A 26898-nucleotide genomic window follows, 5' to 3' on the forward strand; every position below is an offset into this window, starting at 1 on the left:
TTGAGCATGTTCTCGGATCAAAAGTTCATTAAAAATGTTCAAAGCTTTGTAAAATTCATGGTATATTCCTATAAAAATTACTTTTGATTCCATCCCTGTCTGAGGTTTTATATTGTTTCAATCATTTCAGTCAAGCCATGGTGTAACATGGCATCTCGTGCATATTTTTAGAACATGTGACCTGACTTACGTACTTGGGAAATATTTGCTTTAGCAGACTCAGTCAAGCGTTGGTGGTATAGTGGTGAGCATAGCTGCCTTCCAAGCAGTTGACCCGGGTTCGATTCCCGGCCAACGCAGTTTTTTCATACTTCCAAATGTTGTTGAGCATGTTCTCGGATCAAAAGTTCATTAAAAATGTTCAAAGCTTTGTAAAATTCATGGTATATTCCTATAAAAATTACTTTTGATTCCATCCCTGTCTGAGGTTTTATATTGTTTCAATCATTTCAGTCAAGCCATGGTGTAACATGGCATCTCGTGCATATTTTTAGAACATGTGACCTGACTTACGTACTTGGGAAATATTTGCTTTAGCAGACTCAGTCAAGCGTTGGTGGTATAGTGGTGAGCATAGCTGCCTTCCAAGCAGTTGACCCGGGTTAGATTCCCGGCCAACGCAGTTTTTTCTTACTTCCAAATGTTATTAAGCATGTTCTCGGATCAAAAGTTCATTAAAAATGTTCAAAGCTTTGTAAAATTCATGATATCTTCCTATAAAAATTACTTTTGATTCCATCCTTGTCTGAGGTACTCCTTTTATATTGTTTAAATCATTTCAGTCAAGCCATGGTGTAACATGGCATCTCGTGCATATTTTTAGAACATGTGACCTGACTTGCGTACTTGGGAAATATTTGCTTTAGCAGACTCAATCAAGCGTTGGTGGTATAGTGGTGAGCATAGCTGCCTTCCAAGCAGTTAACCCGGGTTCGATTCCCGGCCAACGCAGTTTTTTCATACTTCCAAATGTTATTGAGCATGTTCTCGGATCAAAAGTTCATTAAAAATGTTCAAAGCTTTGTAAAATTCATGGTATATTCCTATAACAATTACTTTTGATTCCATCCCTGTCTGAGGTTTTATATTGTTTCAATCATTTCAGTCAAGCCATGGTGTAACATGGCATCTCGTGCATATTTTTAGAACATGTGACCTGACTTACGTACGTGTGAAATATTTGCTTTAGCAGACTCAGTCAAGCGTTGGTGGTATAGTGGTGAGCATAGCTGCCTTCCAAGCAGTTGACCCGGGTTCGATTCCCGGCCAACGCAGTTTTTTTATACTTCCAAATGTTGTTGAGCATGTTCTCGGATCAAAAGTTCATTAAAAATGTTCAAAGCTTTGTAAAATTCATGGTATATTCCTATAAAAATTACTTTTGATTCCATCCCTGTCTGAGGTTTTATATTGTTTCAATCATTTCAGTCAAGCCATGGTGTAACATGGCATCTCGTGCATATTTTTAGAACATGTGACCTGACTTACGTACGTGGGAAATATTTGCTTTAGCAGACTCAGTCAAGCGTTGGTGGTATAGTGGTGAGCATAGCTGCCTTCCAAGCAGTTGACCCGGGTTCGATTCCCGGCCAACGCAGTTTTTTCATACTTCCAAATGTTATTGAGCATGTTCTCGGATCAAAAGTTCATTAAAAATGTTCAAAGCTTTGTAAAATGTATGATATCTTCCTATAAAAATTACTTTTGATTCCATCCCTGTCTGAGGTTTTATATTGTTTCAATCATTTCAGTCAAGCCATGGTGTAACATGGCATCTCGTGCATATTTTTAGAACATGTGACCTGACTTACGTACGTGGGAAATATTTGCTTTAGCAGACTCAGTCAAGCGTTGGTGGTATAGTGGTGAGCATAGCTGCCTTCCAAGCAGTTGACTTCCAATGCAGTTTTTTCATATTCCAAATGTTATTGAGCATGTTCTCGGATCAAAAGTTCATTAAAAATGTTCAAAGCTTTGTAAAATGTATGATATCTTCCTATAAAAATTACTTTTGATTCCATCCCTGTCTGAGGTTTTATATTGTTTCAATCATTTCAGTCAAGCCATGGTGTAACATGGCATCTCGTGCATATTTTTAGAACATGTGACCTGACTTACGTACGTGGGAAATATTTGCTTTAGCAGACTCAGTCAAGCGTTGGTGGTATAGTGGTGAGCATAGCTGCCTTCCAAGCAGTTGACTTCCAATGCAGTTTTTTCATACTTCCAAATGTTATTGAGCATGTTCTCGGATCAAAAGTTCATTAAAAATGTTCAAAGCTTTGTAAAATGTATAATATCTTCCTATAAAACTTACTTTTGATTCCATCCCTGTCTGAGGTTTTATATTGTTTCAATCATTTCAGTCAAGCCATGGTGTAACATGGCATCTCGTGCATATTTTTAGAACATGTGACCTGACTTACGTACGTGGGAAATATTTGCTTTAGCAGACTCAGTCAAGCGTTGGTGGTATAGTGGTGAGCATAGCTGCCTTCCAAGCAGTTGACCCGGGTTAGATTCCCGGCCAACGCAGTTTTTTCTTACTTCCAAATGTTATTAAGCATGTTCTCGGATCAAAAGTTCATTAAAAATGTTCAAAGCTTTGTAAAATTCATGATATCTTCCTATAAAAATTACTTTTGATTCCATCCCTGTCTGAGGTACTCCTTTTATATTGTTTAAATCATTTCAGTCAAGCCATGGTGTAACATGGCATCTCGTGCATATTTTTAGAACATGTGACCTGACTTGCGTACGTGGGAAATATTTGCTTTAGCAGACTCAGTCAAGCGTTGGTGGTATAGTGGTGAGCATAGCTGCCTTCCAAGCAGTTGACCCGGGTTCGATTCCCGGCCAACGCAGTTTTTTCATACTTCCAAATGTTATTGAGCATGTTCTCGGATCAAAAGTTCATTAAAAATGTTCAAAGCTTTGTAAAATGTATGATATCTTCCTATAAAAATTACTTTTGATTCCATCCCTGTCTGAGGTTTTATATTGTTTCAATCATTTCAGTCAAGCCATGGTGTAACATGGCATCTCGTGCATATTTTTAGAACATGTGACCTGACTTACGTACGTGGGAAATATTTGCTTTAGCAGACTCAGTCAAGCGTTGGTGGTATAGTGGTGAGCATAGCTGCCTTCCAAGCAGTTGACTTCCAATGCAGTTTTTTCATATTCCAAATGTTATTGAGCATGTTCTCGGATCAAAAGTTCATTAAAAATGTTCAAAGCTTTGTAAAATGTATGATATCTTCCTATAAAAATTACTTTTGATTCCATCCCTGTCTGAGGTTTTATATTGTTTCAATCATTTCAGTCAAGCCATGGTGTAACATGGCATCTCGTGCATATTTTTAGAACATGTGACCTGACTTACGTACGTGGGAAATATTTGCTTTAGCAGACTCAGTCAAGCGTTGGTGGTATAGTGGTGAGCATAGCTGCCTTCCAAGCAGTTGACTTCCAATGCAGTTTTTTCATACTTCCAAATGTTATTGAGCATGTTCTCGGATCAAAAGTTCATTAAAAATGTTCAAAGCTTTGTAAAATGTATAATATCTTCCTATAAAACTTACTTTTGATTCCATCCCTGTCTGAGGTTTTATATTGTTTCAATCATTTCAGTCAAGCCATGGTGTAACATGGCATCTCGTGCATATTTTTAGAACATGTGACCTGACTTACGTACGTGGGAAATATTTGCTTTAGCAGACTCAGTCAAGCGTTGGTGGTATAGTGGTGAGCATAGCTGCCTTCCAAGCAGTTGACCCGGGTTCGATTCCCGGCCAACGCAGTTTTTTCATACTTCCAAATGTTATTGAGCATGTTCTCGGATCAAAAGTTCATTAAAAATGTTCAAAGCTTTGTAAAATGTATGATATCTTCCTATAAAAATTACTTTTGATTCCATCCCTGTCTGAGGTTTTATATTGTTTCAATCATTTCAGTCAAGCCATGGTGTAACATGGCATCTCGTGCATATTTTTAGAACATGTGACCTGACTTACGTACGTGGGAAATATTTGCTTTAGCAGACTCAGTCAAGCGTTGGTGGTATAGTGGTGAGCATAGCTGCCTTCCAAGCAGTTGACTTCCAATGCAGTTTTTTCATACTTCCAAATGTTATTGAGCATGTTCTCGGATCAAAAGTTCATTAAAAATGTTCAAAGCTTTGTAAAATGTATAATATCTTCCTATAAAACTTACTTTTGATTCCATCCCTGTCTGAGGTTTTATATTGTTTCAATCATTTCAGTCAAGCCATGGTGTAACATGGCATCTCGTGCATATTTTTAGAACATGTGACCTGACTTACGTACGTGGGAAATATTTGCTTTAGCAGACTCAGTCAAGCGTTGGTGGTATAGTGGTGAGCATAGCTGCCTTCCAAGCAGTTGACCCGGGTTAGATTCCCGGCCAACGCAGTTTTTTCTTACTTCCAAATGTTATTAAGCATGTTCTCGGATCAAAAGTTCATTAAAAATGTTCAAAGCTTTGTAAAATTCATGATATCTTCCTATAAAAATTACTTTTGATTCCATCCCTGTCTGAGGTACTCCTTTTATATTGTTTAAATCATTTCAGTCAAGCCATGGTGTAACATGGCATCTCGTGCATATTTTTAGAACATGTGACCTGACTTGCGTACGTGGGAAATATTTGCTTTAGCAGACTCAGTCAAGCGTTGGTGGTATAGTGGTGAGCATAGCTGCCTTCCAAGCAGTTGACCCGGGTTCGATTCCCGGCCAACGCAGTTTTTTCATACTTCCAAATGTTATTGAGCATGTTCTCGGATCAAAAGTTCATTAAAAATGTTCAAAGCTTTGTAAAATGTATGATATCTTCCTATAAAAATTACTTTTGATTCCATCCCTGTCTGAGGTTTTATATTGTTTCAATCATTTCAGTCAAGCCATGGTGTAACATGGCATCTCGTGCATATTTTTAGAACATGTGACCTGACTTACGTACGTGGGAAATATTTGCTTTAGCAGACTCAGTCAAGCGTTGGTGGTATAGTGGTGAGCATAGCTGCCTTCCAAGCAGTTGACTTCCAATGCAGTTTTTTTATACTTCCAAATGTTGTTGAGCATGTTCTCGGATCAAAAGTTCATTAAAAATGTTCAAAGCTTTGTAAAATTCATGGTATATTCCTATAAAAATTACTTTTGATTCCATCCCTGTCTGAGGTTTTATATTGTTTCAATCATTTCAGTCAAGCCATGGTGTAACATGGCATCTCGTGCATATTTTTAGAACATGTGACCTGACTTACGTACTTGGGAAATATTTGCTTTAGCAGATTCAGTCTAGCGTTGGTGGTATAGTGGTGAGCATAGCTGCCTTCCAAGCAGTTGACCCGGGTTCGATTCCCGGCCAACGCAGTTTTTTCATACTTCCAAATGTTGTTGAGCATGTTCTCGGATCAAAAGTTCATTAAAAATGTTCAAAGCTTTGTAAAATTCATGGTATATTCCTATAAAAATTACTTTTGATTCCATCCCTGTCTGAGGTTTTATATTGTTTCAATCATTTCAGTCAAGCCATGGTGTAACATGGCATCTCGTGCATATTTTTAGAACATGTGACCTGACTTACGTACTTGGGAAATATTTGCTTTAGCAGACTCAGTCAAGCGTTGGTGGTATAGTGGTGAGCATAGCTGCCTTCCAAGCAGTTGACCCGGGTTCGATTCCCGGCCAACGCAGTTTTTTCATACTTCCAAATGTTATTGAGCATGTTCTCGGATCAAAAGTTCATTAAAAATGTTCAAAGCTTTGTAAAATTCATGGTATATTCCTATAAAAATTACTTTTGATTCCATCCCTGTCTGAGGTTTTATATTGTTTCAATCATTTCAGTCAAGCCATGATGTAACATGGCATCTCTTGCATATTTTTAGAACATGTGACCTGACTTACGTACTTGGGAAATATTTGCTTTAGCAGACTCAGTCAAGCGTTGGTGGTATAGTGGTGAGCATAGCTGCCTTCCAAGCAGTTGACTTCCAATGCAGTTTTTTCATACTTCCAAATGTTATTGAGCATGTTCTCGGATCAAAAGTTCATTAAAAATGTTCAAAGCTTTGTAAAATGTATGATATCTTCCTATAAAAATTACTTTTGATTCCATCCCTGTCTGAGGTTTTATATTGTTTCAATCATTTCAGTCAAGCCATGATGTAACATGGCATCTCGTGCATATTTTTAGAACATGTGACCTGACTTACGTACTTGGGAAATATTTGCTTTAGCAGACTCAGTCAAGCGTTGGTGGTATAGTGGTGAGCATAGCTGCCTTCCAAGCAGTTGACTTCCAATGCAGTTTTTTCATACTTCCAAATGTTATTGAGCATGTTCTCGGATCAAAAGTTCATTAAAAATGTTCAAAGCTTTGTAAAATGTATGATATCTTCCTATAAAAATTACTTTTGATTCCATCCCTGTCTGAGGTTTTATATTGTTTCAATAATTTCAGTCAAGCCATGGTGTAACATGGCATCTCGTGCATATTTTTAGAACTTGTGACCTGACTTACGTACTTGGGAAATATTTGCTTTAGCAGACTCAGTCAAGCGTTGGTGGTATAGTGGTGAGCATAGCTGCCTTCCAAGCAGTTGACCCGGGTTCGATTCCCGGCCAACGCAGTTTTTTCATACTTCCAAATGTTATTAATCATGTTCTCGTATCAAAAGTTCATTAAAAATGTTCAAAGCTTTGTAAAATGTATGATATCTTCCTATAAAAATTACTTTTGATTCCATCCCTGTCTGAGGTACTCCTTTTATATTGTTTCAATCATTTCAGTCAAGCCATGGTGTAACATGGCATCTCGTGCATATTTTTAGAACATGTGACCTGACTTACGTACTTGGGAAATATTTGCTTTAGCAGACTCAGTCAAGCGTTGGTGGTATAGTGGTGAGCATAGCTGCCTTCCAAGCAGTTGACCCGGGTGCGATTCCCGGCCAATGCAGTTTTTTCATACTTCCAAATGTTGAGCATGTTCTCGGATCAAAAGTTCATTAAAAATGTTCAAATGTTCATGATATCTTCCTATAAAAATTAATTTTGATTCCATCCCTGTCTGAGGTACTCCTTTTATATTGTTTCAATCATTTCAGTCAAGCCATGGTGTAACATGGCATCTCGTGCATATTTTTAGAACATGTGACCTGACTTACGTACTTGGGAAATATTTGCTTTAGCAGACTCAGTCAAGCGTTGGTGGTATAGTGGTGAGCATAGCTGCCTTCCAAGCAGTTGACCCGGGTTCGATTCCCGGCCAACGCAGTTTTTTCATACTTCCAAATGTTGTTGAGCATGTTCTCGGATCAAAAGTTCATTAAAAATGTTCAAAGCTTTGTAAAATTCATGGTATATTCCTATAAAAATTACTTTTGATTCCATCCCTGTCTGAGGTTTTATATTGTTTTAATCATTTCAGTCAAGCCACGGTGTAACATGGCATCTCGTGCATATTTTTAGAACATGTGACCTGACTTACGTACTTGGGAAATATTTGCTTTAGCAGACTCAGTCAAGCGTTGGTGGTATAGTGGTGAGCATAGCTGCCTTCCAAGCAGTTGACTTCCAATGCAGTTTTTTCATACTTCCAAATGTTATTGAGCATGTTCTCGGATCAAAAGTTCATTAAAAATGTTCAAAGCTTTGTAAAATGTATGATATCTTCCTATAAAAATTACTTTTGATTCCATCCCTGTCTGAGGTTTTATATTGTTTCAATCATTTCAGTCAAGCCATGGTGTAACATGGCATCTCGTGCATATTTTTAGAACATGTGACCTGACTTACGTACGTGGGAAATATTTGCTCTAGCAGACTCAGTCAAGCGTTGGTGGTATAGTGGTGAGCATAGCTGCCTTCCAAGCAGTTGACCCGGGTTCGATTCCCGGCCAACGCAGTTTTTTCATACTTCCAAATGTTATTGAGCATGTTCTCGGATCAAAAGTTCATTAAAAATGTTCAAAGCTTTGTAAAATTCATGGTATATTCCTATAACAATTACTTTTGATTCCATCCCTGTCTGAGGTACTCATTTTATATTGTTTCAATCATTTCAGTCAAGCCATGGTGTAACATGGCATCTCGTGCATATTTTTAGAACATGTGACCTGACTTGCGTACTTGGGAAATATTTGCTTTAGTAGACTCAATCAAGCGTTGGTGGTATAGTGGTGAGCATAGCTGCCTTCCAAGCAGTTGACCCGGGTTCGATTACCGGCCAACGCAGGTTTTTCATGCTTCCAAATGTTATTGAGCATGTTCTCGGATCAAAAGTTCATTAAAAATGTTCAAAGCTTTGTAAAATTCATGGTATATTCCTATAAAAATTACTTTTGATTCCATCCCTGTCTGAGGTATTCCTTTTATATTGTTTCAATCATTTCAGTTAAGCCATGGTGTAACATGGCATCTCGTGCATATTTTTAGAACATGTGACCTGACTTACGTACTTGGGAAATATTTGCTTTAGCAGACTCAGTCAAGCGTTTGTGGTATAGTGGTGAGCATAGCTGCCTTCCAAGCAGTTGACCCGTGTTCGATTCCCGGCCAACGCAGTTTTTCATACTTCCACATGTTATTGAGCATGTTCTCGGATCAAAAGTTCATTAAAAATGTTCAAAGCTTTGTAAAATTCATGGTATATTCCTATAACAATTACTTTTGATTCCATCCCTGTCTGAGGTACTCATTTTATATTGTTTCAATCATTTCAGTCAAGCCATGGTGTAAAATGGCATCTCGTGCATATTTTTAGAACATGTGACCTGACTTGCGTACTTGGGAAATATTTGCTTTAGCAGACTCAGTCAAGCGTTGGTGGTATAGTGGTGAGCATAGCTGCCTTCCAAGCAGTTGACCCGCGTTCGATTCCCGGCCAACGCAGTTTTTTCTTACTTCCAAATGTTATTAAGCATGTTCTCGGATCAAAAGTTCATTAAAAATGTTCAAAGCTTTGTAAAATTCATGATATCTTCCTATAAAAATTACTTTTGATTCCATCCCTGTCTGAGGTACTCCTTTTATATTGTTTAAATCATTTCAGTCAAGCCATGGTGTAACATGGCATCTCGTGCATATTTTTAGAACATGTGACCTGACTTACGTACTTGGGAAATATTTGCTCTAGTAGACTCAGTCAAGCGTTGGTGGTATAGTGGTGAGCATAGCTGCCTTCCAAGCAGTTGATTTCCAATGCAGTTTTTTCATACTTCCAAATGTTATTGAGCATGTTCTCGGATCAAAAGTTCATTAAAAATGTTCAAAGCTTTTTAAAATGTATGATATCTTCCTATAAAAATTACTTTTGATTCCATCCCTGTCTGAGGTTTTATATTGTTTCAATAATTTCAGTCAAGCCATGGTGTAACATGGCATCTCGTGCATATTTTTAGAACATGTGACCTGACTTACGTACGTGGGAAATATTTGCTTTAGCAAACTCAGTCAAGCGTTTGTGGTATAGTGGTGAGCATAGCTGCCTTCCAAGCAGTTGACCCGGGTTCGATTCCCGGCCAACGCAGTTTTTTCATACTTCCAAATGTTATTAATCATGTTCTCGTATCAAAAGTTCATTAAAAATGTTCAAAGCTTTGTAAAATTCATGATATCTTCCTATAAAAATTAATTTTGATTCCATCCCTGTCTGAGGTACTCCTTTTATATTGTTTCAATCATTTCAGTCAAGCCATGGTGTAACATTGCATCTCGTGCATATTTTTAGAACATGTGACCTGACTTACGTACTTGGGAAATATTTGCTTTAGCAGACTCAGTCAAGCGTTGGTGGTATAGTGGTGAGCATAGCTGCCTTCCAAGCAGTTGACTTCCAATGCAGTTTTTTCATACTTCCAAATGTTATTGAGCATGTTCTCGGATCAAAAGTTCATTAAAAATGTTCAAAGCTTTGTAAAATGTATGATATCTTCCTATAAAAATTACTTTTGATTCCATCCCTGTCTGAGGTTTTATATTGTTTCAATCATTTCAGTCAAGCCATGGTGTAACATGGCATCTCGTGCATATTTTTAGAACATGTGACCTGACTTACGTACTTGGGAAATATTTGCTTTAGCAGACTCAGTCAAGCGTTGGTGGTATAGTGGTGAGCATAGCTGCCTTCCAAGCAGTTGACCCGGGTTCGATTCCCGGCCAACGCAGTTTTTTCATACTTCCTAATGTTGTTAAGCATGTTCTCGGATCAAAAGTTCATTAAAAATGTTCAAAGCTTTGTAAAATTCATGGTATATTCCTATAAAAATTACTTTTGATTCCATCCCTGTCTGAGGTTTTATATTGTTTCAATCATTTCAGTCAAGCCATGGTGTAACATGGCATCTCGTGCATATTTTTAGAACATGTGACCTGACTTACGTACGTGGGAAATATTTGCTTTAGCAGACTCAGTCAAGCGTTGGTGGTATAGTGGTGAGCATAGCTGCCTTCCAAGCAGTTGACCCGGGTTCGATTCCCGGCCAACGCAGTTTTTTCATACTTCCAAATGTTGTTGAGCATGTTCTCGGATCAAAGGTTCATTAAAAATGTTCAAAGCTTTGTAAAATTCATCGTATATTCCTATAAAAATTAATTTTGATTCCATCCCTGTCTGAGGTACTCCTTTTATATTGTTTCAATCATTTCAGTCAAGCCATGGTGTAACATTGCATCTCGTGCATATTTTTAGAACATGTGACCTGACTTACGTACTTGGGAAATATTTGCTTTAGCAGACTCAGTCAAGCGTTGGTGGTATTGTGGTGAGCATAGCTGCCTTCCAAGCAGTTGACTTCCAATGCAGTTTTTTCATACTTCCAAATGTTATTGAGCATGTTCTCGGATCAAAAGTTCATTAAAAATGTTCAAAGCTTTGTAAAATGTATGATATCTTCCTATAAAAATTACTTTTGATTCCATCCCTGTCTGAGGTTTTATATTGTTTCAATCATTTCAGTCAAGCCATGGTGTAACATGGCATCTCGTGCATATTTTTAGAACATGTGACCTGACTTACGTACGTGGGAAATATTTGCTTTAGCAGACTCAGTCAAGCGTTGGTGGTATAGTGGTGAGCATAGCTGCCTTCCAAGCAGTTGACCTGGGTTCGATTCCCTGCCAACGCAGTTTTTTCATACTTCCAAATGTTATTGAGCATGTTCTCGGATCAAAAGTTCATTAAAAATGTTCAAAGCTTTGTAAAATTCATGGTATATTCCTATAACAATTACTTTTGATTCCATCCCTGTCTGAGGTACTCCTTTTATATTGTTTCAATCATTTCAGTCAAGCCATGGTGTAACATGGCATCTCGTGCATATTTTTAGAACATGTGACCTGACTTACGTACTTGGGAAATATTTGCTTTAGCAGACTCAGTCAAGCGTTGGTGGTATAGTGGTGAGCATAGCTGTCTTCCAAGCAGTTGACCCGTGTTCGATTCCCGGCCAATGCAGTTTTTTCATACTTCCAAATGTTATTGAGCATGTTCTCGGATCAAAAGTTCATTAAAAATGTTCAAAGCTTTGTAAAATTCATGGTATATTCCTATAACAATTACTTTTGATTCCATCCCTGTCTGAGGTACTCATTTTATATTGTTTCAATCATTTCAGTCAAGCCATGGTGTAACATGGCATCTCGTGCATATTTTTAGAACATGTGACCTGACTTGCGTACTTGGGAAATATTTGCTTTAGCAGACTCAATCAAGCGTTGGTGGTATAGTGGTGAGCATAGCTGCCTTCCAAGCAGTTGACCCGGGTTCGATTCCCGGCCAACGCAGTTTTTTCATACTTCCAAATGTTATTGAGCAAGTTCTCGGATCAAAAGTTCATTAAAAATGTTCAAAGCTTTGTAAAATTCATGGTATATTCCTATAACAATTACTTTTGATTCCATCCCTGTCTGAGGTACTCATTTTATATTGTTTCAATCATTTCAGTCAAGCCATGGTGTAACATGGCATCTCGTGCATATTTTTAGAACATGTGACCTGACTTACGTACTTGGGAAATATTTGCTTTAGCAGACTCAGTCAAGCGTTGGTGGTATAGTGGTGAGCATAGCTGCCTTCCAAGCAGTTGACTTCCAATGCAGTTTTTTCATACTTCCAAATGTTATTGAGCATGTTCTCGGATCAAAAGTTCATTAAAAATGTTCAAAGCTTTGTAAAATGTATGATATCTTCCTATAAAAATTACTTTTGATTCCATCCCTGTCTGAGGTTTTATATTGTTTCAATCATTTCAGTCAAGCCATGGTGTAACATGGCATCTCGTGCATATTTTTAGAACATGTGACCTGACTTGCGTACTTGGGAAATATTTGCTTTAGTAGACTCAATCAAGTGTTGGTGGTATAGTGGTGAGCATAGCTGCCTTCCAAGCAGTTGACCCGGGTTCGATTCCCGGCCAACGCAGGTTTTTCATGCTTCCAAATGGTATTGATCAAAAGTTCATTAAAAATGTTCAAAGCTTTGTAAAATTCATGATATCTTCCTATAAAAATTACTTTTGATTCCATCCCTGTCTGAGGTACTCCTTTTATATTGTTTAAATCATTTCAGTCAAGCCATGGTGTAACATGGCATCTCGTGCATATTTTTAGAACATGTGACCTGACTTACGTACTTGGGAAATATTTGCTCTAGTAGACTCAGTCAAGCGTTGGTGGTATAGTGGTGAGCATAGCTGCCTTCCAAGCAGTTGACCCGTGTTCGATTCCCGGCCAACGCAGTTTTTTCATGCTTCCAAATGTTATTGAGCATGTTCTCGGATCAAAAGTTCATTAAAAATGTTCAAAGCTTTGTAAAATTCATGGTATATTCCTATAAAAATTACTTTTGATTCCATCCCTGTCTGAGGTATTCCTTTTATATTGTTTCAATCATTTCAGTCAAGCCATGGTGTAACATGGCATCTCGTGCATATTTTTAGAACATGTGACCTGACTTATGTACTTGGGAAATATTTGCTTTAGCAGACTCAGTCAAGCGTTGGTGGTATAGTGGTGAGCATAGCTGCCTTCCAAGCAGTTGACCCGTGTTCGATTCCCGGCCAACACAGTTTTTTCATACTTCCAAATGTTATTGAGCATGTTCTCGGATCAAAAGTTCATTAAAAATGTTCAAAGCTTTGTAAAATTCATGGTATATTCCTATAACAATTACTTTTGATTCCATCCCTGTCTGAGGTACTCATTTTATATTGTTTCAATCATTTCAGTCAAGCCATGGTGTAACATGGCATCTCGTGCATATTTTTAGAACATGTGACCTGACTTGCGTACTTGGGAAATATTTGCTTTAGCAGACTCAATCATGCGTTGGTGGTATAGTGGTGAGCATAGCTGCCTTCCAAGCAGTTGACCCGTGTTCGATTCCCGGCAAACGCAGGTTTTTCACGCTTCCAAATGTTATTGAGCATGTTCTCGGATCAAAAGTTCATTAAAAATGTTCAAAGCTTTGTAAAATTCATGGTATATTCCTATAACAATTACTTTTGATTCCATCCCTGTCTGAGGTACTCATTTTATATTGTTTCAATCATTTCAGTCAAGCCATGGTGTAACATGGCATCTCGTGCATATTTTTAGAACATGTGACCTGACTTGCGAACTTGGGAAATATTTGCTTTAGCAGACTCAATCAAGCGTTGGTGGTATAATGGTGAGCATAGCTGCCTTCCAAGCAGTTGACCCGGGTTCGATTCCCGGCCAAAGCAGTTTTTTCTTACTTCCAAATGTTATTAAGCATGTTCTCGGATCAAAAGTTCATTAAAAATGTTCAAAGCTTTGTAAAATTCATGATATCTTCCTATAAAAATTACTTTTGATTCCATCCCTGTCTGAGGTACTCCTTTTATATTGTTTAAATCATTTCAGTCAAGCCATGGTGTAACATGGCATCTCGTGCATATTTTTAGAACATGTGACCTGACTTACGTACTTGGGAAATATTTGCTCTAGCAGACTCAGTCAAGCGTTGGTGGTATAGTGGTGAGCATAGCTGCCTTCCAAGCAGTTGACCCGTGTTCGATTCCCGGCCAATGCAGTTTTTTCATACTTCCAAATGTTATTGAGCATGTTCTCGGATCAAAAGTTCATTAAAAATGTTCAAATGTTCATGATATCTTCCTATAAAAATTAATTTTGATTCCATCCCTGTCTGAGGTACTCCTTTTATATTGTTTCAATCATTTCAGTCAAGCCATGGTGTAACATGGCATCTCGTGCATATTTTTAGAACATGTGACCTGACTTACGTACTTGGGAAGTATTTGCTTTAGCAGACTCAGTCAAGCGTTGGTGGTATAGTGGTGAGCATAGCTGCCTTCCAAGCAGTTGACTTCCAATGCAGTTTTTTCATACTTCCAAATGTTATTGAGCATGTTCTCGGATCAAAAGTTCATTAAAAATGTTCAAAGCTTTGTAAAATGTATGATATCTTCCTATAAAAATTACTTTTGATTCCATCCCTGTCTGAGGTTTTATATTGTTTCAATAATTTCAGTCAAGCCATGGTGTAACATGGCATCTCGTGCATATTTTTAGAACATGTGACCTGACTTACGTACTTGGGAAATATTTGCTTTAGCCGATTCCCGGCCAACGCAGTTTTTTCATACTTCCAAATGTTGTTGAGCATGTTCTCGGATCAAAAGTTCATTAAAAATGTTCAAAGCTTTGTAAAATTCATTGTATATTCCTATAAAAATTAATTTCGATTCCATCCCTGTCTGAGGTACTCCTTTTATATTGTTTCAATCATTTCAGTCAAGCCATGGTGTAACATGGCATCTTGTGCATATTTTTAGAACATGTGACCTGACTTACGTACTTGGGAAATATTTGCTTTAGCAGACTCAGTCAAGCGTTGGTGGTATAGTGGTGAGCATAGCTGCCTTCCAAGCAGTTGACTTCCAATGCAGTTTTTTCATACTTCCAAATGTTATTGAGCATGTTCTCGGATCAAAAGTTCATTAAAAATGTTCAAAGCTTTGTAAAATGTATGATATCTTCCTATAAAAATTACTTTTGATTCCATCCCTGTCTGAGGTTTTATATTGTTTCAATCATTTCAGTCAAGCCATGGTGTAACATGGCATCTCGTGCATATTTTTAGAACATGTGACCTGACTTACGTACGTGGGAAATATTTGCTTTAGCAGACTCAGTCAAGCGTTGGTGGTATAGTGGTGAGCATAGCTGCCTTCCAAGCAGTTGACTTCCAATGCAGTTTTTTCATACTTCCAAATGTTATTGAGCATGTTCTCGGATCAAAAGTTCATTAAAAATGTTCAAAGCTTTGTAAAATTCATGATATCTTCCTATAAAAATTAATTTTGATTCCATCCCTGTCTGAGGTACTCCTTTTATATTGTTTCAATCATTTCAGTCAAGCCATGGTGTAACATGGCATCTCGTGCATATTTTTAGAACATGTGACCTGACTTACGTACTTGGGAAATATTTGCTTTAGCAGACTCAGTCAAGCGTTGGTGGTATAGTGGTGAGCATAGCTGCCTTCCAAGCAGTTGACCCGGGTTCGATTCCCGGCCAACGCAGTTTTTTCATACTTCCAAATGTTGTTGAGCATATTCTCGGATCAAAAGTTCATTAAAAATGTTCAAAGCTTTGTAAAATTCATGGTATATTCCTATAAAAATTACTTTTGATTCCATCCCTGTCTGAGGTTTTATATTGTTTCAATCATTTCAGTCAAGCCATGGTGTAACATGGCATCTCGTGCATATTTTTAGAACATGTGACCTGACTATTACATACGTGGGAAATATTTGCTTTAGCAGACTCAGTCAAGCGTTGGTGGTATAGTGGTGAGCATAGCTGCCTTCCAAGCAGTTGACCCGGGTTCGATTCCCGGCCAACGCAGTTTTTTCATACTTCCAAATGTTGTTGAGCATGTTCTCGGATCAAAAGTTCATTAAAAATGTTCAAAACTTTGTAAAATTCATCGTATATTCCTATAAAAATTAATTTTGATTCCATCCCTGTCTGAGGTACTCCTTTTATATTGTTTCAATCATTTCAGTCAAGCCATGGTGTAACATGGCATCTCGTGCATATTTTTAGAACATGTGACCTGACTTACGTACTTGGGAAATATTTGCTTTAGCAGACTCAGTCAAGCGTTGGTGGTATAGTGGTGAGCATAGCTGCCTTCCAAGCAGTTGACTTCCAATGCAGTTTTTTCATACTTCCAAATGTTATTGAGCATGTTCTCGGATCAAAAGTTCATTAAAAATGTTCAAAGCTTTGTAAAATTCATGGTATATTCCTATAACAATTACTTTTGATTCCATCCCTGTCTGAGGTACTCATTTTATATTGTTTCAATCATTTCAGTCAAGCCATGGTGTAACATGGCATCTCGTGCATATTTTTAGAACATGTGACCTGACTTGCGAACTTGGGAAATATTTGCTTTAGCAGACTCAATCAAGCGTTGGTGGTATAATGGTGAGCATAGCTGCCTTCCAAGCAGTTGACCCGGGTTCGATTCCCGGCCAAAGCAGTTTTTTCTTACTTCCAAATGTTATTAAGCATGTTCTCGGATCAAAAGTTCATTAAAAATGTTCAAAGCTTTGTAAAATTCATGATATCTTCCTATAAAAATTACTTTTGATTCCATCCCTGTCTGAGGTACTCCTTTTATATTGTTTAAATCATTTCAGTCAAGCCATGGTGTAACATGGCATCTCGTGCATATTTTTAGAACATGTGACCTGACTTACGTACTTGGGAAATATTTGCTCTAGCAGACTCAGTCAAGCGTTGGTGGTATAGTGGTGAGCATAGCTGCCTTCCAAGCAGTTGACCCGTGTTCGATTCCCGGCCAATGCAGTTTTTTCATACTTCCAAATGTTATTGAGCATGTTCTCGGATCAAAAGTTCATTAAAAATGTTCAAATGTTCATGATATCTTCCTATAAAAATTAATTTTGATTCCATCCCTGTCTGAGGTACTCCTTTTATATTGTTTCAATCATTTCAGTCAAGCCATGGTGTAACATGGCATCTCGTGCATATTTTTAGAACATGTGACCTGACTTACGTACTTGGGAAGTATTTGCTTTAGCAGACTCAGTCAAGCGTTGGTGGTATAGTGGTGAGCATAGCTGCCTTCCAAGCAGTTGACTTCCAATGCAGTTTTTTCATACTTCCAAATGTTATTGAGCATGTTCTCGGATCAAAAGTTCATTAAAAATGTTCAAAGCTTTGTAAAATGTATGATATCTTCCTATAAAAATTACTTTTGATTCCATCCCTGTCTGAGGTTTTATATTGTTTCAATAATTTCAGTCAAGCCATGGTGTAACATGGCATCTCGTGCATATTTTTAGAACATGTGACCTGACTTACGTACTTGGGAAATATTTGCTTTAGCCGATTCCCGGCCAACGCAGTTTTTTCATACTTCCAAATGTTGTTGAGCATGTTCTCGGATCAAAAGTTCATTAAAAATGTTCAAAGCTTTGTAAAATTCATTGTATATTCCTATAAAAATTAATTTCGATTCCATCCCTGTCTGAGGTACTCCTTTTATATTGTTTCAATCATTTCAGTCAAGCCATGGTGTAACATGGCATCTTGTGCATATTTTTAGAACATGTGACCTGACTTACGTACTTGGGAAATATTTGCTTTAGCAGACTCAGTCAAGCGTTGGTGGTATAGTGGTGAGCATAGCTGCCTTCCAAGCAGTTGACTTCCAATGCAGTTTTTTCATACTTCCAAATGTTATTGAGCATGTACTCGGATCAAAAGTTCATTAAAAATGTTCAAAGCTTTGTAAAATGTATGATATCTTCCTATAAAAATTACTTTTGATTCCATCCCTGTCTGAGGTTTTATATTGTTTCAATCATTTCAGTCAAGCCATGGTGTAACATGGCATCTCGTGCATATTTTTAGAACATGTGACCTGACTTACGTACGTGGGAAATATTTGCTTTAGCAGACTCAGTCAAGCGTTGGTGGTATAGTGGTGAGCATAGCTGCCTTCCAAGCAGTTGACTTCCAATGCAGTTTTTTCATACTTCCAAATGTTATTGAGCATGTTCTCGGATCAAAAGTTCATTAAAAATGTTCAAAGCTTTGTAAAATTCATGATATCTTCCTATAAAAATTAATTTTGATTCCATCCCTGTCTGAGGTACTCCTTTTATATTGTTTCAATCATTTCAGTCAAGCCATGGTATAACATGGCATCTCGTGCATATTTTTAGAACATGTGACCTGACTTACGTACTTGGGAAATATTTGCTTTAGCAGACTCAGTCAAGCGTTGGTGGTATAGTGGTGAGCATAGCTGCCTTCCAAGCAGTTGACCCGTGTTCGATTCCCGGCCAACACAGTTTTTTCATACTTCCAAATGTTATTGAGCATGTTCTCGGATCAAAAGTTCATTAAAAATGTTCAAAGCTTTGTAAAATTCATGGTATATTCCTATAACAATTACTTTTGATTCCATCCCTGTCTGAGGTACTCATTTTATATTGTTTCAATCATTTCAGTCAAGCCATGGTGTAACATGGCATCTCGTGCATATTTTTAGAACATGTGACCTGACTTGCGTACTTGGGAAATATTTGCTTTAGCAGACTCAATCATGCGTTGGTGGTATAGTGGTGAGCATAGCTGCCTTCCAAGCAGTTGACCCGTGTTCGATTCCCGGCAAACGCAGGTTTTTCACGCTTCCAAATGTTATTGAGCATGTTCTCGGATCAAAAGTTCATTAAAAATGTTCAAAGCTTTGTAAAATTCATTGTATATTCCTATAACAATTACTTTTGATTCCATCCCTGTCTGAGGTACTCATTTTATATTGTTTCAATCATTTCAGTCAAGCCATGGTGTAACATGGCATCTCGTGCATATTTTTAGAACATGTGACCTGACTTGCGAACTTGGGAAATATTTGCTTTAGCAGACTCAATCAAGCGTTGGTGGTATAATGGTGAGCATAGCTGCCTTCCAAGCAGTTGACCCGGGTTCGATTCCCGGCCAAAGCAGTTTTTTCTTACTTCCAAATGTTATTAAGCATGTTCTCGGATCAAAAGTTCATTAAAAATGTTCAAAGCTTTGTAAAATTCATGATATCTTCCTATAAAAATTACTTTTGATTCCATCCCTGTCTGAGGTACTCCTTTTATATTGTTTAAATCATTTCAGTCAAGCCATGGTGTAACATGGCATCTCGTGCATATTTTTAGAACATGTGACCTGACTTACGTACTTGGGAAATATTTGCTCTAGCAGACTCAGTCAAGCGTTGGTGGTATAGTGGTGAGCATAGCTGCCTTCCAAGCAGTTGACCCGTGTTCGATTCCCGGCCAATGCAGTTTTTTCATACTTCCAAATGTTATTGAGCATGTTCTCGGATCAAAAGTTCATTAAAAATGTTCAAATGTTCATGATATCTTCCTATAAAAATTAATTTTGATTCCATCCCTGTCTGAGGTACTCCTTTTATATTGTTTCAATCATTTCAGTCAAGCCATGGTGTAACATGGCATCTTGTGCATATTTTTAGAACATGTGACCTGACTTACGTACTTGGGAAATATTTGCTTTAGCAGACTCAGTCAAGCGTTGGTGGTATAGTGGTGAGCATAGCTGCCTTCCAAGCAGTTGACTTCCAATGCAGTTTTTTCATACTTCCAAATGTTATTGAGCATGTTCTCGGATCAAAAGTTCATTAAAAATGTTCAAAGCTTTGTAAAATGTATGATATCTTCCTATAAAAATTACTTTTGATTCCATCCCTGTCTGAGGTTTTATATTGTTTCAATCATTTCAGTCAAGCCATGGTGTAACATGGCATCTCGTGCATATTTTTAGAACATGTGACCTGACTTACGTACGTGGGAAATATTTGCTTTAGCAGACTCAGTCAAGCGTTGGTGGTATAGTGGTGAGCATAGCTGCCTTCCAAGCAGTTGACTTCCAATGCAGTTTTTTCATACTTCCAAATGTTATTGAGCATGTTCTCGGATCAAAAGTTCATTAAAAATGTTCAAAGCTTTGTAAAATTCATGATATCTTCCTATAAAAATTAATTTTGATTCCATCCCTGTCTGAGGTACTCCTTTTATATTGTTTCAATCATTTCAGTCAAGCCATGGTGTAACATGGCATCTCGTGCATATTTTTAGAACATGTGACCTGACTTACGTACTTGGGAAATATTTGCTTTAGCAGACTCAGTCAAGCGTTGGTGGTATAGTGGTGAGCATAGCTGCCTTCCAAGCAGTTGACCCGTGTTCGATTCCCGGCCAACACAGTTTTTTCATACTTCCAAATGTTATTGAGCATGTTCTCGGATCAAAAGTTCATTAAAAATGTTCAAAGCTTTGTAAAATTCATGGTATATTCCTATAACAATTACTTTTGATTCCATCCCTGTCTGAGGTACTCATTTTATATTGTTTCAATCATTTCAGTCAAGCCATGGTGTAACATGGCATCTCGTGCATATTTTTAGAACATGTGACCTGACTTGCGTACTTGGGAAATATTTGCTTTAGCAGACTCAATCATGCGTTAGTGGTATAGTGGTGAGCATAGCTGCCTTCCAAGCAGTTGACCCGGGTTCGATTCCCGGCCAAAGCAGTTTTTTCTTACTTCCAAATGTTATTAAGCATGTTCTCGGATCAAAAGTTCATTAAAAATGTTCAAAGCTTTGTAAAATTCATGATATCTTCCTATAAAAATTACTTTTGATTCCATCCCTGTCTGAGGTACTCCTTTTATATTGTTTAAATCATTTCAGTCAAGCCATGGTGTAACATGGCATCTCGTGCATATTTTTAGAACATGTGACCTGACTTACGTACTTGGGAAATATTTGCTCTAGCAGACTCAGTCAAGCGTTGGTGGTATAGTGGTGAGCATAGCTGCCTTCCAAGCAGTTGACCCGTGTTCGATTCCCGGCCAATGCAGTTTTTTCATACTTCCAAATGTTATTGAGCATGTTCTCGGATCAAAAGTTCATTAAAAATGTTCAAATGTTCATGATATCTTCCTATAAAAATTAATTTTGATTCCATCCCTGTCTGAGGTACTCCTTTTATATTGTTTCAATCATTTCAGTCAAGCCATGGTGTAACATGGCATCTCGTGCATATTTTTAGAACATGTGACCTGACTTACGTACTTGGGAAGTATTTGCTTTAGCAGACTCAGTCAAGCGTTGGTGGTATAGTGGTGAGCATAGCTGCCTTCCAAGCAGTTGACTTCCAATGCAGTTTTTTCATACTTCCAAATGTTATTGAGCATGTTCTCGGATCAAAAGTTCATTAAAAATGTTCAAAGCTTTGTAAAATGTATGATATCTTCCTATAAAAATTACTTTTGATTCCATCCCTGTCTGAGGTTTTATATTGTTTCAATAATTTCAGTCAAGCCATGGTGTAACATGGCATCTCGTGCATATTTTTAGAACATGTGACCTGACTTACGTACTTGGGAAATATTTGCTTTAGCCGATTCCCGGCCAACGCAGTTTTTTCATACTTCCAAATGTTGTTGAGCATGTTCTCGGATCAAAAGTTCATTAAAAATGTTCAAAGCTTTGTAAAATTCATTGTATATTCCTATAAAAATTAATTTCGATTCCATCCCTGTCTGAGGTACTCCTTTTATATTGTTTCAATCATTTCAGTCAAGCCATGGTGTAACATGGCATCTTGTGCATATTTTTAGAACATGTGACCTGACTTACGTACTTGGGAAATATTTGCTTTAGCAGACTCAGTCAAGCGTTGGTGGTATAGTGGTGAGCATAGCTGCCTTCCAAGCAGTTGACTTCCAATGCAGTTTTTTCATACTTCCAAATGTTATTGAGCATGTTCTCGGATCAAAAGTTCATTAAAAATGTTCAAAGCTTTGTAAAATGTATGATATCTTCCTATAAAAATTACTTTTGATTCCATCCCTGTCTGAGGTTTTATATTGTTTCAATCATTTCAGTCAAGCCATGGTGTAACATGGCATCTCGTGCATATTTTTAGAACATGTGACCTGACTTACGTACGTGGGAAATATTTGCTTTAGCAGACTCAGTCAAGCGTTGGTGGTATAGTGGTGAGCATAGCTGCCTTCCAAGCAGTTGACTTCCAATGCAGTTTTTTCATACTTCCAAATGTTATTGAGCATGTTCTCGGATCAAAAGTTCATTAAAAATGTTCAAAGCTTTGTAAAATTCATGATATCTTCCTATAAAAATTAATTTTGATTCCATCCCTGTCTGAGGTACTCCTTTTATATTGTTTCAATCATTTCAGTCAAGCCATGGTGTAACATGGCATCTCGTGCATATTTTTAGAACATGTGACCTGACTTACGTACTTGGGAAATATTTGCTTTAGCAGACTCAGTCAAGCGTTGGTGGTATAGTGGTGAGCATAGCTGCCTTCCAAGCAGTTGACCCGGGTTCGATTCCCGGCCAACGCAGTTTTTTCATACTTCCAAATGTTGTTGAGCATATTCTCGGATCAAAAGTTCATTAAAAATGTTCAAAGCTTTGTAAAATTCATGGTATATTCCTATAAAAATTACTTTTGATTCCATCCCTGTCTGAGGTTTTATATTGTTTCAATCATTTCAGTCAAGCCATGGTGTAACATGGCATCTCGTGCATATTTTTAGAACATGTGACCTGACTATTACATACGTGGGAAATATTTGCTTTAGCAGACTCAGTCAAGCGTTGGTGGTATAGTGGTGAGCATAGCTGCCTTCCAAGCAGTTGACCCGGGTTCGATTCCCGGCCAACGCAGTTTTTTCATACTTCCAAATGTTGTTGAGCATGTTCTCGGATCAAAAGTTCATTAAAAATGTTCAAAACTTTGTAAAATTCATCGTATATTCCTATAAAAATTAATTTTGATTCCATCCCTGTCTGAGGTACTCCTTTTATATTGTTTCAATCATTTCAGTCAAGCCATGGTGTAACATGGCATCTCGTGCATATTTTTAGAACATGTGACCTGACTTACGTACTTGGGAAATATTTGCTTTAGCAGACTCAGTCAAGCGTTGGTGGTATAGTGGTGAGCATAGCTGCCTTCCAAGCAGTTGACTTCCAATGCAGTTTTTTCATACTTCCAAATGTTATTGAGCATGTTCTCGGATCAAAAGTTCATTAAAAATGTTCAAAGCTTTGTAAAATTCATGGTATATTCCTATAACAATTACTTTTGATTCCATCCCTGTCTGAGGTACTCATTTTATATTGTTTCAATCATTTCAGTCAAGCCATGGTGTAACATGGCATCTCGTGCATATTTTTAGAACATGTGACCTGACTTGCGAACTTGGGAAATATTTGCTTTAGCAGACTCAATCAAGCGTTGGTGGTATAATGGTGAGCATAGCTGCCTTCCAAGCAGTTGACCCGGGTTCGATTCCCGGCCAAAGCAGTTTTTTCTTACTTCCAAATGTTATTAAGCATGTTCTCGGATCAAAAGTTCATTAAAAATGTTCAAAGCTTTGTAAAATTCATGATATCTTCCTATAAAAATTACTTTTGATTCCATCCCTGTCTGAGGTACTCCTTTTATATTGTTTAAATCATTTCAGTCAAGCCATGGTGTAACATGGCATCTCGTGCATATTTTTAGAACATGTGACCTGACTTACGTACTTGGGAAATATTTGCTCTAGCAGACTCAGTCAAGCGTTGGTGGTATAGTGGTGAGCATAGCTGCCTTCCAAGCAGTTGACCCGTGTTCGATTCCCGGCCAATGCAGTTTTTTCATACTTCCAAATGTTATTGAGCATGTTCTCGGATCAAAAGTTCATTAAAAATGTTCAAATGTTCATGATATCTTCCTATAAAAATTAATTTTGATTCCATCCCTGTCTGAGGTACTCCTTTTATATTGTTTCAATCATTTCAGTCAAGCCATGGTGTAACATGGCATCTCGTGCATATTTTTAGAACATGTGACCTGACTTACGTACTTGGGAAGTATTTGCTTTAGCAGACTCAGTCAAGCGTTGGTGGTATAGTGGTGAGCATAGCTGCCTTCCAAGCAGTTGACTTCCAATGCAGTTTTTTCATACTTCCAAATGTTATTGAGCATGTTCTCGGATCAAAAGTTCATTAAAAATGTTCAAAGCTTTGTAAAATGTATGATATCTTCCTATAAAAATTACTTTTGATTCCATCCCTGTCTGAGGTTTTATATTGTTTCAATAATTTCAGTCAAGCCATGGTGTAACATGGCATCTCGTGCATATTTTTAGAACATGTGACCTGACTTACGTACTTGGGAAATATTTGCTTTAGCCGATTCCCGGCCAACGCAGTTTTTTCATACTTCCAAATGTTGTTGAGCATGTTCTCGGATCAAAAGTTCATTAAAAATGTTCAAAGCTTTGTAAAATTCATTGTATATTCCTATAAAAATTAATTTCGATTCCATCCCTGTCTGAGGTACTCCTTTTATATTGTTTCAATCATTTCAGTCAAGCCATGGTGTAACATGGCATCTTGTGCATATTTTTAGAACATGTGACCTGACTTACGTACTTGGGAAATATTTGCTTTAGCAGACTCAGTCAAGCGTTGGTGGTATAGTGGTGAGCATAGCTGCCTTCCAAGCAGTTGACTTCCAATGCAGTTTTTTCATACTTCCAAATGTTATTGAGCATGTACTCGGATCAAAAGTTCATTAAAAATGTTCAAAGCTTTGTAAAATGTATGATATCTTCCTATAAAAATTACTTTTGATTCCATCCCTGTCTGAGGTTTTATATTGTTTCAATCATTTCAGTCAAGCCATGGTGTAACATGGCATCTCGTGCATATTTTTAGAACATGTGACCTGACTTACGTACGTGGGAAATATTTGCTTTAGCAGACTCAGTCAAGCGTTGGTGGTATAGTGGTGAGCATAGCTGCCTTCCAAGCAGTTGACTTCCAATGCAGTTTTTTCATACTTCCAAATGTTATTGAGCATGTTCTCGGATCAAAAGTTCATTAAAAATGTTCAAAGCTTTGTAAAATTCATGATATCTTCCTATAAAAATTAATTTTGATTCCATCCCTGTCTGAGGTACTCCTTTTATATTGTTTCAATCATTTCAGTCAAGCCATGGTATAACATGGCATCTCGTGCATATTTTTAGAACATGTGACCTGACTTACGTACTTGGGAAATATTTGCTTTAGCAGACTCAGTCAAGCGTTGGTGGTATAGTGGTGAGCATAGCTGCCTTCCAAGCAGTTGACCCGTGTTCGATTCCCGGCCAACACAGTTTTTTCATACTTCCAAATGTTATTGAGCATGTTCTCGGATCAAAAGTTCATTAAAAATGTTCAAAGCTTTGTAAAATTCATGGTATATTCCTATAACAATTACTTTTGATTCCATCCCTGTCTGAGGTACTCATTTTATATTGTTTCAATCATTTCAGTCAAGCCATGGTGTAACATGGCATCTCGTGCATATTTTTAGAACATGTGACCTGACTTGCGTACTTGGGAAATATTTGCTTTAGCAGACTCAATCATGCGTTGGTGGTATAGTGGTGAGCATAGCTGCCTTCCAAGCAGTTGACCCGTGTTCGATTCCCGGCAAACGCAGGTTTTTCACGCTTCCAAATGTTATTGAGCATGTTCTCGGATCAAAAGTTCATTAAAAATGTTCAAAGCTTTGTAAAATTCATTGTATATTCCTATAACAATTACTTTTGATTCCATCCCTGTCTGAGGTACTCATTTTATATTGTTTCAATCATTTCAGTCAAGCCATGGTGTAACATGGCATCTCGTGCATATTTTTAGAACATGTGACCTGACTTGCGAACTTGGGAAATATTTGCTTTAGCAGACTCAATCAAGCGTTGGTGGTATAATGGTGAGCATAGCTGCCTTCCAAGCAGTTGACCCGGGTTCGATTCCCGGCCAAAGCAGTTTTTTCTTACTTCCAAATGTTATTAAGCATGTTCTCGGATCAAAAGTTCATTAAAAATGTTCAAAGCTTTGTAAAATTCATGATATCTTCCTATAAAAATTACTTTTGATTCCATCCCTGTCTGAGGTACTCCTTTTATATTGTTTAAATCATTTCAGTCAAGCCATGGTGTAACATGGCATCTCGTGCATATTTTTAGAACATGTGACCTGACTTACGTACTTGGGAAATATTTGCTCTAGCAGACTCAGTCAAGCGTTGGTGGTATAGTGGTGAGCATAGCTGCCTTCCAAGCAGTTGACCCGTGTTCGATTCCCGGCCAATGCAGTTTTTTCATACTTCCAAATGTTATTGAGCATGTTCTCGGATCAAAAGTTCATTAAAAATGTTCAAATGTTCATGATATCTTCCTATAAAAATTAATTTTGATTCCATCCCTGTCTGAGGTACTCCTTTTATATTGTTTCAATCATTTCAGTCAAGCCATGGTGTAACATGGCATCTTGTGCATATTTTTAGAACATGTGACCTGACTTACGTACTTGGGAAATATTTGCTTTAGCAGACTCAGTCAAGCGTTGGTGGTATAGTGGTGAGCATAGCTGCCTTCCAAGCAGTTGACTTCCAATGCAGTTTTTTCATACTTCCAAATGTTATTGAGCATGTTCTCGGATCAAAAGTTCATTAAAAATGTTCAAAGCTTTGTAAAATGTATGATATCTTCCTATAAAAATTACTTTTGATTCCATCCCTGTCTGAGGTTTTATATTGTTTCAATCATTTCAGTCAAGCCATGGTGTAACATGGCATCTCGTGCATATTTTTAGAACATGTGACCTGACTTACGTACGTGGGAAATATTTGCTTTAGCAGACTCAGTCAAGCGTTGGTGGTATAGTGGTGAGCATAGCTGCCTTCCAAGCAGT

The 26898-nt window shown here is 37.6% G+C and overlaps 18 non-coding genes across 18 annotated transcripts; all 18 read left to right on the forward strand.

Moving 5' to 3' along the window:
- The first annotated feature begins 227 nt into the window (after positions 1-227).
- TRNAG-UCC (transfer RNA glycine (anticodon UCC)) lies at positions 228-299 on the forward strand. Its single transcript has one exon. It is a non-coding gene; the product is annotated as a tRNA-Gly (tRNA).
- Positions 300-1202: 903 nt separating this feature from the next.
- On the forward strand, positions 1203-1274 carry TRNAG-UCC (transfer RNA glycine (anticodon UCC)). Its single transcript has one exon. It is a non-coding gene; the product is annotated as a tRNA-Gly (tRNA).
- Positions 1275-1525: 251 nt separating this feature from the next.
- On the forward strand, positions 1526-1597 carry TRNAG-UCC (transfer RNA glycine (anticodon UCC)). The gene has a single exon. It is a non-coding gene; the product is annotated as a tRNA-Gly (tRNA).
- A 1195-nt stretch (positions 1598-2792) lies between these two features.
- Positions 2793-2864, forward strand: TRNAG-UCC (transfer RNA glycine (anticodon UCC)). Its single transcript has one exon. It is a non-coding gene; the product is annotated as a tRNA-Gly (tRNA).
- An 866-nt stretch (positions 2865-3730) lies between these two features.
- TRNAG-UCC (transfer RNA glycine (anticodon UCC)) lies at positions 3731-3802 on the forward strand. Its single transcript has one exon. It is a non-coding gene; the product is annotated as a tRNA-Gly (tRNA).
- Positions 3803-4690: 888 nt separating this feature from the next.
- On the forward strand, positions 4691-4762 carry TRNAG-UCC (transfer RNA glycine (anticodon UCC)). The gene has a single exon. It is a non-coding gene; the product is annotated as a tRNA-Gly (tRNA).
- A 559-nt stretch (positions 4763-5321) lies between these two features.
- Positions 5322-5393, forward strand: TRNAG-UCC (transfer RNA glycine (anticodon UCC)). Its single transcript has one exon. It is a non-coding gene; the product is annotated as a tRNA-Gly (tRNA).
- Positions 5394-5644: 251 nt separating this feature from the next.
- On the forward strand, positions 5645-5716 carry TRNAG-UCC (transfer RNA glycine (anticodon UCC)). The gene has a single exon. It is a non-coding gene; the product is annotated as a tRNA-Gly (tRNA).
- An 867-nt stretch (positions 5717-6583) lies between these two features.
- Positions 6584-6655, forward strand: TRNAG-UCC (transfer RNA glycine (anticodon UCC)). The gene has a single exon. It is a non-coding gene; the product is annotated as a tRNA-Gly (tRNA).
- A 574-nt stretch (positions 6656-7229) lies between these two features.
- Positions 7230-7301, forward strand: TRNAG-UCC (transfer RNA glycine (anticodon UCC)). The gene has a single exon. It is a non-coding gene; the product is annotated as a tRNA-Gly (tRNA).
- Positions 7302-7860: 559 nt separating this feature from the next.
- TRNAG-UCC (transfer RNA glycine (anticodon UCC)) lies at positions 7861-7932 on the forward strand. Its single transcript has one exon. It is a non-coding gene; the product is annotated as a tRNA-Gly (tRNA).
- Positions 7933-10120: 2188 nt separating this feature from the next.
- Positions 10121-10192, forward strand: TRNAG-UCC (transfer RNA glycine (anticodon UCC)). Its single transcript has one exon. It is a non-coding gene; the product is annotated as a tRNA-Gly (tRNA).
- Positions 10193-10443: 251 nt separating this feature from the next.
- On the forward strand, positions 10444-10515 carry TRNAG-UCC (transfer RNA glycine (anticodon UCC)). The gene has a single exon. It is a non-coding gene; the product is annotated as a tRNA-Gly (tRNA).
- Positions 10516-11738: 1223 nt separating this feature from the next.
- TRNAG-UCC (transfer RNA glycine (anticodon UCC)) lies at positions 11739-11810 on the forward strand. The gene has a single exon. It is a non-coding gene; the product is annotated as a tRNA-Gly (tRNA).
- Positions 11811-15520: 3710 nt separating this feature from the next.
- TRNAG-UCC (transfer RNA glycine (anticodon UCC)) lies at positions 15521-15592 on the forward strand. Its single transcript has one exon. It is a non-coding gene; the product is annotated as a tRNA-Gly (tRNA).
- Positions 15593-15845: 253 nt separating this feature from the next.
- Positions 15846-15917, forward strand: TRNAG-UCC (transfer RNA glycine (anticodon UCC)). The gene has a single exon. It is a non-coding gene; the product is annotated as a tRNA-Gly (tRNA).
- A 6513-nt stretch (positions 15918-22430) lies between these two features.
- On the forward strand, positions 22431-22502 carry TRNAG-UCC (transfer RNA glycine (anticodon UCC)). Its single transcript has one exon. It is a non-coding gene; the product is annotated as a tRNA-Gly (tRNA).
- Positions 22503-22755: 253 nt separating this feature from the next.
- Positions 22756-22827, forward strand: TRNAG-UCC (transfer RNA glycine (anticodon UCC)). Its single transcript has one exon. It is a non-coding gene; the product is annotated as a tRNA-Gly (tRNA).
- The last annotated feature ends 4071 nt before the right edge of the window (positions 22828-26898 follow it).

Source organism: Crinia signifera, unplaced genomic scaffold (genome assembly GCF_055691185.1).
Source record: "Crinia signifera unplaced genomic scaffold, ASM5569118v1 HAP2_SCAFFOLD_103, whole genome shotgun sequence".
NCBI classification, from domain to species: Eukaryota; Metazoa; Chordata; class Amphibia; order Anura; family Myobatrachidae; genus Crinia; species Crinia signifera.